Genomic DNA, 14,611 nt, shown 5'->3' with positions numbered 1-14,611 from the left:
ATGGGCTGAGAGACAGATGTTCACACAGAAGAAAGCAGGGCCAAAACATGCAGGGAGAAGAGAGAAAGAGCCCCGGTGGTATCATTTAAGCCTCTTGATCCACCAAGAAGTTCAAAACCATGTGTACACATGCACACACAATCTCTTTTTTATAGATTTTTGGAAAAGTGTTTCTGACCTAACACACATTTTGTTTTTCACCACTTTGCAAGCCTGAATCTAGAAATACAAAGAATCTCCTTGTCTCATAGAGACTAACGTATCCAGAAGGAATGGGAAGTGGTATTGCTGTTTCTTATCAAGGGGGGTAAAAAGGCCTTTGTGCTTCTCAGGTCTTGACTCTTTCTGAAAGGGAGACAACAAGCCTCTAGTGTTTTAGGTCTTAGGAGGGGCACTGGAAACTTCACTTCTCTTTGGCTGTGAGGTGGCTGATGGACTAACCCTTCCAGGGGCTGGTTCTGGGAGAAGGTGCTACACTGGCAAATGTGGGGAAGGATGGCTATGAATATATCAGTGCATGCCTGGAGAGAGGATATAGGCTCCAAGAACCATCCCAGAAGTCTAGGCCAAATGGTCAATTTGTCCCCACGCACTGGCTCTTTGAATAGAACCCTTGCAGTTATTGTGCTTCAGAGACACCAACTGATTTTTTTTTTTTTTTTTTTTTTTTTTTTTTGGTAACCATGTGAGGAGGACATCTACTGCTTCTTACACACCACAACTCTTTTTCCTTTCCACCTCAATAACAACCTTAGTTCCCACTACCGATACAGCTGACATTCTCCACAGTAATTCTCTAGGGTTCCATAAACCCTACTGGGCCTCCAGCACCGCAGTAGTTTGACTCCTGTGACACATTGGTGTCCTCCAAAGTGGAGACATGACAGGTGCCACTGATGTTACTTATCAAAGGGATTGCAGCAATTCGCATAAATGCTGTGAGAGCGTGGACTACTCCAGGAAGACTGTTCCTTCTTTGTAATGGCATCTAGAATACTGTGTGAGTCAGAGTATGTGTTCAGTAAATGTCAGTGAACTGCATTTCATATTACTTTCCCAGTCTCTGCCCACACATTCTTTTGTTTATAGTTGCAGTCTTATGATAATAAAGCATTTCGTGTTCTTTGTATTGTTACAGTACAATTTTGTTTAGACTTGAGAAGTGGCTGATTTCAATCTTGAGAGAGAGAGCAAGACAGCGAGAGCATGGTAGTAAAAGTGGAAAATAATTCCTCTAGTTCCATATATGGCACATGGAAGTATGATAAATATTTTTTTCAGGGGCACCTGGGTGGTTCAGTCAGTTGAGCATCCTACTCTTGATTTTGGCTCAGGTCATGGTTCAAGCCTTGCACTGGGCTCTGCACTGACAGTGCACAGCCTGCTTGAAATTCTCTCTCTGCCCCTCCTCCACTTGCATGCACTCTCTCTCTCTCAAAAATAAACATTTTTTAAAAAAATATATTTTTCAGTAAAATTAGAGAATGCTTATTTAATGTATTTTTATTCTGTCTAATCAACAGGCATAAAGTTTTAGTTAAGCAAGATGAATAAACTCTAGAGATCTGCTCTACAACATTGTACGTATAGTCAACAATAATGCATCATACACTTAAAAATTTAAGACAATAGATCTCAGGTTAAGTATTTTATTGCAATACAATAACTTTTTTTTTAAGAGAAAGAATGACTTACCAGGGGAAAAAATGTTAGCTTGCCTTTAGATTAGTGTGGAGGAATAAAAATAAACCACCCTCAAAGCAAATATTCAGATTCATCCTTCCCTTAGAGATGAGCGTGAAGTGTTGTTGCCAAATAATAATTCATTCATATTTATAGTGAAAGAACATATTTTTATATTAACTCTTGTTTTATGGTTCTGTATATGAACATAATGCACAGAGGAGTCCTTTCATTCATTACTTGTTCACATTCATTGCATTCTGTAAGGTGGGTGTTGTGCTGGACTTTAGAAATACCAAAGCAAGACGACCAAGACACAGAGCTTAGAATTCTGATGGGTTGGGGCGCCTGGGTGGCGCAGTCGGTTAAGCGTCTGACTTCAGCCAGGTCACGATCTCGCGGTCCGTGAGTTCGAGCCCCGCGTCAGGCTCTGGGCTGATGGCTCAGAGCCTGGAGCCTGTTTCCGATTCTGTGTCTCCCTCTCTCTCTGCCCCTCCCCCGTTCATGCTCTGTCTCTCTCTGTCCCAAAAATAAATAAACGTTGAAAAAAAAAAATTAAAAAAAAAAAAAGAATTCTGATGGGAAGACAGGCAAATCCTGTAGAGTGTGGTTTGTATAGTGAAGGAAGTGCATGTGCTGAGGTAGGCCAAGAAGTATTTAGGTGGGAACGAGATTTTTCTTGGCTAAGATAACTCTTGAAATACTGTTAAAGCATAAGAATGTTCTATGCTGAGGGAACAGCATTGTGGGAGGCACAGAGGAATGAAAGAGCATTATAAATGGGGAAACTTTAAGTAGGTCACTATAATTGGAGCGATGATGCTTGCTGGTTAGTGGCAAAACATGCAGGGTGGCTGGGTAGCTCAGTCAGTTAAGTGTCTGACTCTTGGTTTTGGCTCAGTTCATGATCTCACAGTTCATGAGTTCAAGCCCTGCATCTGTCTCTGTGCTGATGGTGGAGGGCCTGCTTGGGATCCTCTCTTTGCCTCTCGCCCACTCATTCTTTCTCTCTCAAAAACAAAAACAGAAAACAAAAACAAAAACAAATACAAATGTGCAAGAAGAGACAAACACATGGACCCCATTACAGCACATCAAGGTATTATGGGCCAAGCTGTGCTAAGGAATTGATAAAGAGCAGGGATATGACATAAATGACTTTGTTCATTCTTTGAACAAATCATTATTGCATGACTGCTGTGTGTCAGGTACTTTTCTGGACATTCGAAGAATAAACTGAAGACGATGTAAAGAGTTTAATATCTGAATATATCTTAAAAGTATAACTAATATAATTTGCTGACAGACAGCAGGATGTTTGGCCTGACCATTAGCAGGAGGGAGCTGTTACTAACTGCGATGGAAAAGACTGTAAAAGGACCAATTTAAGAGAAAAATTAGGAATTCTGTTTTGTGTATGTCATTATGAAACACATGTTAGACATCCAAGAGATATAAAAGTGGGCTATTGAATATACGGTCTGGAGTTCACAAGAGAGGTCTAAGGGATAAATGTAACTTTGGAGTTATCAGCATACAGTTATTCAAACCCATAATACTAGATGAGATGTAGCAGGTGATGGTAGATAGAAAAGACAAGGAGCTAGATGAGATCAGGTAAAATGAAAAGCTGATAGAAAAGAAGACCAAAGACTGAGCCTGAGGGACTTCTACCATGTAGAAGTTCAAGAAATGAAAAGGAGGCAACAAAAGAGACAGAATCGCCAAAATTTAGAAAGGTAACCAGTGTGGTAGCCTGACATCGAAATGAGCAAAATTGTTGGAGGAAGAAAACGTGATCAATTACATCAAATGCCAGGATGATCACATAAACAGAGACTGTTATATTTAGCAATGTGGAGTCATTAGTAATATTAAGGAAAGCAGGTCCACAGGCTTGGTTGTGGCAAACCCTCAACCAGAGTGGATGAAAGAGGAAATGGGAGGAGATAAGGCAGAGATTGTGAGTACAGGCAACTAAAGAATTTTGGGGTAAGGACAAAAGAGGAAAAGGGCAGGAGTGGAAGGGCTAAATGGGGCCAAAAGAGGTTTTTATTTCTTAAGAGGTGGGAAATAATAGCATCTTTGCATGGTGATAAGGGGAATTGGAAAAGGAAAAAAATATTGACGCAGAAGAAAGAGGGAAGAATTACTGCCTGTCCTTTAGTAGACCACAGGAGATGTGATCTAATTCTAGGTGGCAGGACTGGCTTTGGCTAATAGAAGAGAAGATGGACTTTAAGGGCACATGTTCCAGTGTGTGGGTTAATGTGGTACCAAAACCAGACAAGAGATCATAGGAAAAGTACAGACCAATATCCCATGTAAATATGGACACAAAAGTCTTCAAGAGAACTAGTGTATTAGTTTTCTATGGCTGCCCTAATAAATTACCACTAACGTGGTGGCTGAAAACAACAGAAATTTATTATCTCACAGTACAGGAGGCCAGAGGTCTGAAATCAGTATCTCCGTGCTAAAGTCATGTGTCAGCAGGACAGGGCTCCTCTGGAGGCTCTAGGGGAGAAACCATTCCTCGCTTTTTCTAGTTTCTGAAGGCAGCTTGAATTCTTCACCTTGTGGCTGCATCACCCCAAACTCTGCCTCCATGGTTATATTATCTTCTCTTCTCTGTTTGCAATCTCTCTCTGCCTCTTTCTTATTAGAACACTTATGACTGAATTTGGGGCCCACTCAGATAATCCTTGATAATCTTCTCATGTCAAGTCTTTAATTTAATCACACCTGGAAAGTCTTTGTCCTGTAAGATAACGTTTCTCTGGGGCTGTCAGAGAATCCAACGTCTTAATTCCAGGCTCATTCTTTCCTTCTGTTGAATTTTGTTTCAGGGGCCCAACTATCCCCTTTGAGAGTCCCCTCTCAGTCCCCCAGGCATGTGTATGTAAATGAACCCCCACCACAGACACTAGGTGAATTCATTTACCAGATGCTTCCTTCTGCCTCTGTGTAGGTTAGTTTAACTTGTATAAAAACTGTGGAAGGTATATCATGCACTATACCTAATCTGTACCATAGTGCCATCTAACAGCCAGGTATAAATTTCAGTTCTGGCTTAAGTGGGACCATTTTTTTAATGCTAGAATTAATTGAGATATCATAAAAGTGCCTAGCCCAGAATCTAGCACATAATAAAAGATTGGTGAATGGTAGGACTCATTATAATTTTTTAATGTTGTTTAATCTCACCAGCAAGTGGGTAGGAATGAAGTCACACAAACATCTAAATCTAGCAATCAGTCAGTCTCCAGTGATGAAAGAATCCAGTCCTGTAAGAATTCCCCTTTCTGTTTGTATTTCTTTGAGTGTTTAAGGAATATATGCTCATGAAAATGAAAGTCCTGGCTGTCATTTACAGTTGCAATTGCTAGAGACCTACAGCCCCTGGAGACTTTACTTCTATTGTTGGAGCAAAGGTAACACTTTGTAACTAGAGTTTTAATGTATAGATTTTTACTGAGTTATAATTACAATATATGTATGTTTTATATTGTTTTTGTTTATATATATTGCATTATAAACTCTTTAAACTTATTGTTAAGCATTATTTAAAAATCACTGTAAGTTGACAGAATATAATTTATATCACAATCCCTTATTGCTGAAATTTTTATATAAGGTAATAATCCCTAGTAACTGCATATAAATTTGTAATTATGTAGGTGATAGTTCCTGGAACAGATTTCTAGAAATGAAATTACTTGATCAAAATGTACTGTTTATCTTCCTTTGAATCCAAATTAAATTTCAGTGCTATCTGGGTATTCTGGCAACTATTACTAGTTATGTTTAAGTTATCTCTCGCTGTATAATAAACTAACCTAAAATATAGCAGCTTAAAACTACAAATACTTATATCTCACAGTTTCCAAGGGTCAAAGAGCTGGGTTCTATCTCAGAGTTTCTCATGAGGTTTCACTTAAGATCTCAAATGGAGCCACAGTCATCTCAGGGCTTGATAAGAGCTAGATAATGCAATTCCAACATGGTTCACCCACATGACTGTGGGCAGGCCTCAGTTTCTTGTTGGCTATTGGACCAAGGTCCTCAGGTCTTTGCTGACAAAGGCCAAAGGTCTCCCTCAGTTCCTTGCCACATGGATCTCTCCTTGGAGCAGCTCACAATATGGCAGCTGTTTTCCCCAGAGCAAGTGATTCAAGAGAGAGTGAGAAACAGAGCAACCAAGGTGGAAACAATAGTGTCTGTTAAAGGCCTAGTCTTTGAAATTGCACACTGTCACTTTTGTTCTATTTTTTGTTGTTGTTAAAAGTGAGTCATTAAGTCCAGCCCACACTCAAGGGGAGGGAAACTGGACTTCAATTTTGGGGTGGCACATCAAAGAATTTGTAGGCATATTTTTAAAATCACCATAACCTAGGAGTTGGGCCGTCCTTCCTTCCTCCCATTCCTTCTTCCTTCTCTCCTTCTTCCCTTCCTTCTTTCTTTTCTTCCTTACCCATTCTTTTTACTTGTTGAAGAAAGGAGGGTGTCCACCCTGACCTCAGATTCCTGAGAAGGGTCCCCAGAAGACTAGATTAAAACTTCCAAATAGGCAAAAAATTGGTAGAATTTTCATAAGCCCATGATAGAACCAACATGGTCCTCAAATCATAGGAGTTCCCAGATAGCGTGATGACAGTGCCTGAAGGGGAGAAATTTCAACCATAGCCAGACCCTATTGCTGGCACATAACTCAGGATGCGCCTCCCTTGAGGAGAAGAGATAATAAGCAGTGTGAAAGAATCCTGAATAAGAGGGCTTCCACAGTAAACAAAATTGCTAACGGTTTGGTGTTTACGGCCTTGTAATTATTAAGATTTGAATTGGCATTTGATACCTTGGATTAACATATCCATTTTTGAATTTAAATCAAATGATTAAACACACACATGGATTTGTTAATGCTAGGGAAATTACTCCAAAAAGCAGGGTGGAAAGGAACTGCAGAAAATAAACTTGAAAACTTGTGTGGAGAAAGCGAGAGAAAGGTTAATCTGCAGGGAAATGCCACTGTGGAAACTTGGATTATTTGTAAGACTTGAAGGACTCACTGGACCTTTATCTGCCTCTCCCTGCCAAATTCATACTGATAATGATTTAGGAGGAGAAAGAAAGGGAGATGCCTCGGAATGCTGAGCTCAGAGTCAGGAAGGACTTTAGTTACTTCCGTCTTAGAACTCTGTGGGAAGAGTTGATAGGGTATGGCCTGGAGGTAGTACAGCTGTTTGTGGTACTAAAAACAAAGTATCAGATCCTTACAGGCACACACAACCATTGTTCTGTGACTGACGTAGGATAGAAGGTGGGGATGGGAGATGAAGCAGGTAAACTGTAACCGACAGAGGTGCCATCCTCTGTTACAGAGAATGTCAAGGCTGGATCCCTGGGTGGTTCAGTCTGTTAAGCATCTGACTCTTGATTTCAGCTCACGTTGTCATCTCGATGTTAGTGAGTTCCAGCCCTGTGACGGGTTCTGTGCTGATAGTGCAGAGCCTCCTTGCAATTCTCTCTCTCTCCCTCTCTCTCTGCCCATTCTCTCTCTTAAAAATAAACAAATAAACTTAAAAAATTAAAAAAAAAAAAAAGAATGTCAGCTGGGTCAGGAAACAATCAGGATTTAGTGTTCCATAAAGCTATGGACCTGGCCCCTCAAAGACCAGATTTAAGTCCTACAAAATAAGAGAAATTTTTGCCTAGCATTGAAAGGAGAATCTTCTGGAACAATACTCTGTAATGCAGTGAATTAAAACTGACCACCACTTTGATAATGTTAATGGAAAATGGCCATTCTCTACAGGCATGTATTTTTTTTTTTCAATTTTTAATGTGTATTTATTTTTGATATATAGAGAGAGACAGTGCAAGCAGGGGAGGGGCAGAGAGAGAGGGAGACACAGAATCCGAAGCAGGCTCCAGGTTCCGAGCTGTCGGCACAGAGCCTGATATGGGGCTCGAACCCATAAACCGTGAGATCATGACCTGGGCCGAAGTCTGGTGCTTAACCAACTGAGCCACCCAGGCACCCCCAGGAATGTATTCTTAATCATAATTAACATTTACTGAGAACTTCTGTGTCATGCAGACTGCTGGTCTTTGTATACATTATTTCATTTCATCCTCACAATTATTCTTGACCACTTAACATCACCTCTGACTGAAGATAATAAAACTGAGCCTTACTGAAATCTCCAAGTAACTTTAACTCTTGTTCAAAGTCTCACAGCTGGCAAGTGGGCAGGGGGAGATTTGAATGCAGTCTCAAACCCTCCAAACTGGATTCAAACCCCTATGCTATGAGAACAGTCTGGAATGACCTTTTTTTTTTTTTTTTTGTAATGATTTAGTGGTTAAAGTCTGACCTGCTTGGGAAAGGAAAGAACAGAGGACACACAGACTCGGAATAGACAGGATCTAGCAACAAATGTGTCGGTAGCATGGTCACTTCTCTGGTATAGGGGGTTTTGAGGGCAAAATGGTGAAAAGCTATGGAAATAATGAGAACATAAGAGTGAGGTAGTGCTGATAACATCAGATGTCCTCAAAAACTATTTTCTGAAATAGGGCCAATGAAGAATTCCACTATTCACTGCGCACTTGCTGTAAAGGCACTAAGTCTGGGATACGGCAGGAAGGAGGTATTCCAAAGAAGCCACCCAGCAAGTAGAGACACCCTGATCAGAATGTCACCCTGATCAGAAAATATGAAAAGGGTGGATCGTCTGACCAGATCATTGTCCCTGGATATGCCTTGAGCAGAAGATAGCTGCTAACCACAGGTCACATAGGCCCAAATCAATAGGACCCAGCCTGTAGGTCCAGCTCCATTCCTGCAGGAGTCCATTATGGGGAAAAGGAGGCTATGGACAAAGATAAGTAATCTACAGAAGATGTCACAAAGTTGCCCAGTTTCCTGGTCACATGCACTGCTTCTGTTCTGCATGGGCATAGGACTGACCAGCGCATTCCCTTCAAGCACGTAGGAGTCTATGACTCTGAGAGGAAGCCAGAAATACCAGAATGCCCCAGTTAACACATTGCCCATTTCTCCAACTGCCACAATGTAATGTGTGGGTGGGGTGCAGAAGATCTTTGCGTGGAATTGAAATATTCTTCAGAGAACACAGTGTCTATGTTGTATGCTCAGTGGTCTATGTATTTAGATCTTCCTTTTACCACTTATTAGATTGACCTTGAGAAATTACTTACCTTCTACAAGTCTAAATTTTCCCATCCATCTGATAGGCTTGATAATAATAGCAACTACATGATAAGATTATTTTGAGGACTAAGTCACAACATACAGAAAACATTTACCACAGTGAATAGCATATAGTAAAGGTCCTATATGGGGGATTATAGAAATATTTATGTATTAGAGAAAAAAATGTTAGTTCATGAACTGGCACAATGTTTCGTATTTTATAAGAACATTATTGATCATTTTTTTTAAATGCACAATGCCTCAAGAGGCTCATTGAGTAAAAAAGATGAAATTTCATGTAGAAAAGGTAAATAGCATGACCTGGATGAGCTGGAGTTAGAGCATATTTAAGATGCTTGCTGTGCTATCTGTGCTGTTCTGTAAACCCCTTCTGTGCCTTCCTGTCTTCAGCTAGAGTCGGCTACTCACACAGCCTCTGTGAGGGCCCAGGGCATGGGTTGGGAGAGTGTAGTCCTCAGGGCCATTTGGGGCATGTGGAAAAGAGTGTAAAGTGGATAGAATGCACAAGATGAGATGTGTAGAGTGGGATTGAGAATGCTGCAAAAGCAGGAAATCTGAGCTAGTGATGAGCAGGAGAAATGCAAGCCTCCCAGGAGTTCTTGGAGACACTCAAAAGGAAAATGGATATCCAACTATATGTGCAATGGGAGTTTGAGCAAATTTTATTTAAATCTTGAAGTACTGGGTAGCCACAGCAGGTTCAAGGACTCTGAGGACTTACAAACAGCTGATACTTAGGTTACAATTATTAGTTTGATTCCAAACTTAATCATATTGGCCAATGGTTGACAAAAATGGTGATGCGTCTTGAAGTACTCATTTATCTGTGTTTTCATGAAGGCATTTGTGTTCTGCTGAAGGAAGGCACAGTGGGCTGAATATAAGTTTGCCAAAGCCAAATCCTAATCCCCAGAACCTGTGAATATGATACATGGGTAAAAGCAGTTTTTCAGCTGCAATTAATTTAAGGATTTTGAGCTGAGGGGATTATCCTGGATTATTCAGGCTGGGCCAGTGTAGTCACAAGGGTTCTTTTTAAAAAATTATTTATTTATTAAAATTTACATCCAAGTTACCTAGCATATAGTACAATAATGATTTCAGGAGTAGAATCCAGTGATTCATCACCTACGTATAACACCCAGTGCTCATCCCAACAAGTGTCCTCCTTACTGCCCCTTGCCCATTTAGCCCATTCCCCCACCCACAACCCCTCCAGCAACCCTCAGTTTGTCCTCTGTATTTAAGAGTCTTTTATGTTTTGTCCCCATCTCTGGTTTTACATTATTTTTGCTTCCCTTACCTTATGTTCACCTGTTTTGTATCTTAAATTCCACATATGAGTGAAGTCATATGATGTTTGTCTTTCTCTGACTAACTTCACTTAGAATAATACACTCTAGTTCCATCCACGTTGTTGCAAATGGCAAGATTTCATTCTTTTTGATTGCCGAGTAATATTCCATTGTATATATATATACTACATCTTCTTTATCCATAAATCAGTGGATGGACATTTGAGCTCTTTCCATAATTTGGCTATTGTCTACAGCACTACTGTAAACATTGGGGTGCATGTGCCCCTTTGAAACAGCACCCCTATATCCTTTGGATAAAACCTAGTAGTGCAATTGCTGGGTTGTAGGGTAGTTATATTTTTAACTTTTTTTGAGGAACCTCTATACTGTTTTCCAGAGTGGCTGCAGCAGTTTACATTTCCAGCAGCAGTGCAAAAGTGTTCCTATTTCTCTACATCCTCGTCAACATCTGTCATTGCCTGAATTGTTAATATTAGTCATTCTGAAAGGTGTGAGGTGGTATCTCATTATGGCTTTGACTTGTATTTCCCTGATGATGAGTGATGTTGAGCATTTTTTTCCTGTGTCTGTTAGCCATCTGGATGTCTTCTTGGGAAAAGTGCCTATTCATGTCTTTTGCCCATTTCTTCACTGGTTTATTTGTTCTTTGGGTGTCGAGTTTGATAAGTTCTTTATAGATTTTGGACACTAACCCTTTATCTGGATATGTCATTTGCAAATATCTTCTCCCTTTCTGTCAATTGCCTTTTAGTTTTTCTGATTGTTTCCTTTGCTGTGCAGAAGATTTTATCTTGATTAGGTCCCAGTAGTTCATTTTTGCTTTCATTTCCCTTGCCTACAGAGACATGTTGAGTAAGAAGTTGTTGTGGCCAAGGTCAAAGAGGTTCTTGCTTGCTTTCTCCTCTAGGATTTTGATGGCTTCCCATCTTACATTTAGGTCTTTCATCCATTTTGAGTTTATTTTTGTTTGTGGTGTAAGAAAGTGGTCCAGGTTCATTCTTCTGCATGTTGCTGTCCATTTTTCCCAATACCATTTGCTAAAGGGACTGTCTTTATTCCATTGGGTGTTCTTTCCTCTTTTGTAAAAGATTAGTTGGGCATACATTTGTGGGTCCTTTCTGGGTTTTCTATTCTGTTCTGTTGTTCAAAGTGTCTGTTTTTGTGCCAGTACCATACTGTCTTGATGATTACAGCTTTGTAATACAGCTTGAAGTACAGGATTATGATGCCTCAAACTTTGGTTTTCTTTTTCAGGATTGCTTTGGCTATTCAGGGTCTTTTGTGGTTCCATACAAATTTTAGGATTGTTTGTTCTAGCGCTGTGAAGAATGCTGGTGTTACTTTGATAAGGATTGAACTGAATATGTAGATTGCTTTGTGTAGTATCAACATTTAAACAATATTTGTTCTTCCAATCCATGAGCATAGAATGTTTTTCCATTTTTTTGTGTGTCTTCTTCAATGTCTTTCATAAGCTCTCTATAGTTTTCAGTGTACAGATTTTTCACTTCTTTGGTTAGGCTTATTCTTAGGTATTTTATGGTTTTTGGTGCAATTGTAAATGGAATTGATTCCTTGATTTCTCTTTCTGCTACTTCATTATTGGTATAGAGAAATGCAGCCAATTTCTGCACATTGATATTTATATCATGCAACTTTGCTGAATTCATGGATCAGTTCTAGCAGTTTTTTGGTGGAATCTTTTGGGTTTTCCACATAGAGTATCATATTGTCTCAGAGGAGTGAAAATTTGACTTCCTCCTTGCCGATTTGAATGCCTTTTATTTCTTTGTGTTGTCTGATTGCTGAGGCTAGGACTTCCAACACTATGTTGAATAACAATGATGAGAATGGACATCCTTGTCGTGTTTCTGACACAAAGCTATCAGTTTTTTCCCACTGAGGATGATATTAGCAGTGGGTCTTTCATATATGGCTTTTAAATCTTGAGCTATGATCCTTCTATCTCTACTTTCTTGAGGGGTTTTTATCAAGAAAGGATGCTCTTTATCTCTCCTTCTACTTCAAATGACAGCCTTGCTGGATAAAGAATTCTTGGCTGCATATTTTTCCAATTCAGCACATTGAATATATCCTGCCACTCCTTTCTAGCCTGCCCAGTTTCTGTGGATAGGCTGCTGCAAACCTGTTCTGTTTTCCCTTATAGGTTAAGGACTTTTCTCCCTTGCTGCTTTCATAATTCTTTCCCTGTCTGTGTATTTTGTGAATTTGACTATGCTATGCCTTGGTGATGATTGATTTTTGTTGAATCTAATGGGAGTTCTCTGTACTTCTTGGATTTTGATGTCTCTGTCTTTCTGCAGATTAGGAAAGTTTTCCACTATAATTTGCTCACATAAACCTTCTAACCCTTTTTCTATCTCTTCATTTTCTGGGAATCCTCTAATTCAGATGTTATTCCTTTTTAATAAGTCACTGAGTTCTCTAATTCTTGTATCATGCTCTTTTGCCTTAATTTTCCTCTTTTTTTTTTTTTTTTTTGCTTCATTATTCTCCATAATTTTGTCTTCTATATCACGGATTCTCTGCTCTGTTTCATCCATCCTTGCTGCCGTGGCATGCATTTGAGATTGCATCTCGGTTATAGCATTTTTAGTTTTGTCCTGACTACATTTTACTTCTTTTATCTCCATACAAAGGTATTTTATGCTTTTTTTCAACCCCAGCTAGTATTCTTATTATTGTAGTTCTAAATTATAGTTCAGACATCCTACTTATATCTGTGTTGATTAAGCCCCTGGGTATCATTTTTTCCTGTTCTTTCTTTTTGGGTGAATTCTTCTTTTTGTCATTTTGGAGGAAGAAAAAGAATTAATAAAATACAAAATTAAAATTTAAAATTTAAAAACAACACAAATAATCAAATAAAGGAAACAAGATCCTAGGTGTTTTGGTCTTGTTGTTGAGAAAAGCTTGATATGATAGAGAAAAAAAGGAAAGAAAAGAAAAAATGTAAGAAAAAGTTTAAAAATTAAAAAAAAATGTATATGATAAAATAGAATAAAATGAAATAGAATTTCAAAATTTACAAAAAATAAACATAGTAAAAAGAATTAAAAATTTTTTTTGTTTATCTTTGAGAGAACACAAGTGGGGTAAGGGTAGAGAGTGGGAGACATAGGATCTGAAGCAGGCTTTGCGCTGACTGTCTGCAAGAGGCAAGCCTAATGTGGAGCCCCAACTCACAAACTGCAAGATCATGACCTGAGCTGAAGTTGGAAGTTCAACTGACTGAGCTATCCTAGTGCCCTGACACACTTTATTTTTATCTTCTATGTCTTCAACTGTATTTTTAGCAGTACCTATTTTCCCTTGTGCTCCTTTCAACTCATTTTGTTCTGTGAATGATTTTATATTTTCTCTTTTCTGATTTCTCCCAGCTTATATTCTATCACTTTCTATTTCTTCACCAAACTTCTCAAACTCAAAGAATTATTAATATTACTGCTGTTAGTTAAATAAATGAGCCTATAAAAGAAATTGTGTTTCAAGTTGCATATGTGTCTGGGTAGTCAGAGTAACGTCAAGGTATTCCAGATAATATGAGGAAATGTTGAGGAAAGAATGTTGTGTTACCACCTACAAATATAATTGTATAGTGGATTTTTGCTCAGGTGTTATCAAAGAGTGTATCCTGAAAATAGGAGCAATCAATGGATGAACCTTCTTATAATAGCTAATTCTGCTCTTATTGATAGTATGTAGTAGAAGTGAGTTACTAGTATGTGTCATGAAGAGCAATGTCTAGTGAAGAGTTTGCTAATACAGTGCCTGGTAAGCCTCCTATGGTAAATAGGAAAATAAAGCCTAAGGCTCATAGTATAGTGGGGGATCATTCAATGTTGACTCCATGAAGGGTGGTGAGTCAGCTAAATACTTTTATTCCTGTGGAAATAGCAATGATTATGGTAGCTGATGTGAAGTATGCTCTTGTATCAATGTCTATTCCCAAGGTGAACATGTGGTGAGCTCATACAATGAAACCTAGAAAACCAATAGATATTATTGCTCAGACTATTCCTATCTCTGCTCCATGTTCTTGTATTATAGAGGTAATTGCTTAGTTAAGATTTGCTCATGTATGTTAAATATCTGGTGGTAATTTTTGTTTGCTCCTTGGTAACATTATTCTAGTGAGTGTTCTTAACTTGTTAGTTGATTTTCCTTTTCCTTTCTTCTTCTGCTTCTTCTCCTTCTCCATCTAGTACTTTATGTGACTCCTGAACAAATTTATTTTTTAAAATTTATCAGTGAAACAGATCATTTCCCCAGTTATTTGCAGGAGTTTTAGGGAGTGAGAGAGGACCAACACTTTGTGGCAGAATAGCTGGATAGGTAACCGTAAGTT

The 14,611-nt window shown here is 38.9% G+C and overlaps 1 long non-coding RNA gene across 1 annotated transcript; it reads right to left on the bottom strand.

The window, feature by feature from the left end:
* Positions 1-3,128: 3,128 nt before the first annotated feature.
* LOC123590289 lies at positions 3,129-14,088 on the bottom strand. The gene is made up of 3 exons (XR_006708704.1): positions 13,983-14,088; positions 7,986-7,992; positions 3,129-3,148 (listed from the first exon to the last, which is right to left on the bottom strand). It is a non-coding gene; the product is annotated as an uncharacterized LOC123590289 (long non-coding RNA).
* Positions 14,089-14,611: the final 523 nt, after the last annotated feature.

Source organism: Leopardus geoffroyi, chromosome B4 (genome assembly GCF_018350155.1).
Source record: "Leopardus geoffroyi isolate Oge1 chromosome B4, O.geoffroyi_Oge1_pat1.0, whole genome shotgun sequence".
NCBI classification, from domain to species: Eukaryota; Metazoa; Chordata; class Mammalia; order Carnivora; family Felidae; genus Leopardus; species Leopardus geoffroyi.
The sequence above is the reverse complement of the archived record's forward strand: the minus strand, read 5'-3'. Positions and strand labels throughout refer to the sequence as shown.